Source organism: Lolium rigidum, chromosome 1 (genome assembly GCF_022539505.1).
Source record: "Lolium rigidum isolate FL_2022 chromosome 1, APGP_CSIRO_Lrig_0.1, whole genome shotgun sequence".
In the NCBI taxonomy this organism is placed as follows: domain Eukaryota; kingdom Viridiplantae; phylum Streptophyta; class Magnoliopsida; order Poales; family Poaceae; genus Lolium; species Lolium rigidum.
Window position 1 is genome coordinate 12,292,866 of NC_061508.1, and position 3,029 is coordinate 12,295,894.

The following is a 3,029-nucleotide window of genomic DNA, read 5'->3' on the forward strand; positions in this document are numbered from 1 at the left end:
ATGGCATGGCGGCATCTGCAGTCGAGGGGAAGGGATTGACGCACAGGTCGCCCCGCTGGATTTTGCGGACTTCGTAGGATATTCGATATACGCCACATAATTTTTCAGGGTTGTCCATGTATGCCACATACATGCTATTTTGCGGGTGGGGCAAGCGGGCTCGTGAAGGGCCACTTGCACCCTGCATCATGAGACTACGCCAGGTTACGAGCCAGGATCATCCTCGATCACATCTATGAAAAACAAAGTTAACCATATCAACACATGTCGCCGCAAGGAACACCTTCAAGCGACGCACTACATCATGCATGTTGTTTCATCGCCAACACCACATCGCCAATGTCTTATATAAACGTGGTTTTCATCAAAATCTTCATCAACACACTCTCGTTGCCACACAACATCGTTCATATGATGGGCATACAGGATACAACTATATCGCCCTAATACAAGTAAAATTACTTAATGTTTTTTCGATAAAGACTTAATGGATCATCTGTACACCGATGATCCTAAACATCTGCCTCCATATGTTATTTTTAACACAAACAAAAATCACATGCGCAAACTAACACAAGAGGAGCTACGCACATAATTAACCCAAGGAGGAGATCGACCGTGAATAGGAGTGGATCACGAGAATAAGGGCACCGGCACAGCCTTGAGCGGCGTAACCATGTTAAGAGATGTCCTGTACCGGTCCCTAACGTCCACATCGGACGGCTTCATCCCCTCGGGCAGCCTCCACTCAAACCTGTGCAAGAGTGACGCGAGAATGAGGGTCACAACCCTTGTCGCCATGGGCATCCCAGGGCAGGCCCTTCGTCCTGCCCCGAACGGCATGAACTCAAACCTGTCCTTGACGCGGAAATCCATGTCCACTCCGATGAACCTCTCCGGCACAAACTCGTCAGGCTGCGTCCATGCCGCAGGGTCGCGCATGACGGCGCACAGGTTGATGATCACCATGGCGCCCTTGGGCACCGCGAAGCCCCCGACCTCGGCGCCTTCTGCCATGGCCTCGTGCGGCATCAGGAGCGGGCTTGGCGGGTGGAGCCGCATGCTCTCCATGAGCACGGCACGCAGGTAGGGCAGCCGGCCGATGTCAGATTCATCGGGATACTGCTTTGAACCCGGCACTTGCTGCAACTCGGCTCGAACTTTTGACATGGCGGCCGGGTGCCGAAGCAGCTCTGCCATGGTCCACTCCACGGAGAGAGAGTTCGTCTCTGTCCCTGCGATAAAAAGATCCTGGAACACAGCCGGATTGTTTTTCGGGTTAATTTGCTTACTAAATCGTCCAGTGATTCTCCAATATGAATTTAGCCTAGCATGCGTACCTTTTGAAACTAAAATAATTTCGGTTTCGATTATTGGCAAATTGTACCAAGTTCTCATAAATCATCGTGAAGAGTGGAATTTTTTTTGAAACTGTCACCGGGGGGGAGAGGATCCCCACCTGAATATATTGCTTGGAAAGGAGTTTAGAGGTTACATGTGGATAGGTGGTCACGCCACAAGCCGGCGTCCCTCCTATTTTCCGCGTTTTTGAAGCGGTATGACCAGAGAGTGAAATCAGAAATTATGTTCCTCACTGTGACGATTACAGGATGGTCGATGTCTCTGAAAACTTTGGCGTTCCTCGTGTCCCAGATCTTCCAGAGTGTGGTGAGTGCAATGGAGCTCCAAACTGAGCGCGGTAGCTGGTTGGGGAGTGGTGTGCTCCAGAGGCTTGCGAAGTGAGACGATGTTGGTGTAATGCGAAGCTGCGTCCAGACTGCAGCCGAGTATGGGCACTCAAAAAAGAGGTGCGCTGTGTCTTCCACCTGTGCGTGGCACCTGGGACATGTTGCTGATGCGATGATATTTTTGTGCAGAAGATTGGCCCTTGTGTTGAGCCTGTTGAGGTGTAGAAGCCATCCAAAGACCTTCACCTTTCTTGGAACTCTGGATGACCAAACTGGTGCGACATCTGGGTCTTCGAGCTGGGACTGGATGTGGAGGTATGCTCCTTTGGTGGAGAAAGGAGACCCATCTAGCAGTGATCTGCTGTCTGGTGCGTCCGTTAGCCGAATATCGTGAAGAGTGGAATGAAAGTAGTTGTAGATAAATAGTCTGTTGAGACTTGAGAGTAAATACGTACCAAAAGGAAGGACTTGATTGTCTCAGTGCTGAGCTGATCCACCGAGTGAAGCTGGAGCAGCACATCTAAAAAAATCTGCTTTCTTGTCACCTCCGGCCTTCATCCGACGGGCGATAATGGGGTCAAAGAAGTCAAAGAACCTCCTCACACGCTCAGCGGTACGCCGACGGCGGCCCTGCAAGTCGAAAACGGAGAGCGCCGGGAAGAGGTCCGACGGGTTCGGCTTGGCGAACTCCACGAGCATGTCGTCGATGAGCGTCTCCAGCTCCTGCGCCCGGCCAGAGCTCAGGTCGCCCACGTCCTCCGAGAAGAGCACGTTGGAGACGACGTTGAACAGCCCGGAGAGCACGACGCGGCCGACTTCCACGGTCTCGCCTGCGCGGCCGCGGATGCAGCCGAGCAGCTCCCTCACCTTGGCCTCCCGCAAGGCTCGCCCCGCGTCCAGGCCGTGCGCCGAGAAGAGATGGTTGGTGGAGACGGCCCGGAGGCGCTTCCACAGCGGGCTGCTGCCCGGAAGCCATATGATGGAGCGGTCGTGGTTCCCCATCGCCCGCGCGGCGTCGGAGATGGACCGCGCGGCGAGGAGGTGGTCGTACTTCTGCAGCACGTCACGGGCGCACGCGGCGGAGGAGGCGACGACGGCGGTGGTGGTGGTTCCGAGCTTGATGGACATGATGGGGCCGTGTACCCCGGCGAGCCTGGCAAGAGCCTGGTGCAACTCGCCTTGGACGTCAAAGATGTTGCCCAGCAGAGGGAGTGGAGTCGGGCCCGGCGGCAGACGCGGCCTGGTCTTCGTTACTGTGTTTTTGCCCAGAACGAACACCTTGTAGAGCACATAGGAGGCGAGTGAAATGTAGACGAGCCATAGCATGTAGGGAGCTTCCAT

The 3,029-nt window shown here is 54.4% G+C and overlaps 1 pseudogene; it reads right to left on the reverse strand.

Moving 5' to 3' along the window:
- Positions 1–633: 633 nt before the first annotated feature.
- On the reverse strand, positions 634–3,029 carry LOC124667581 (annotated as a pseudogene).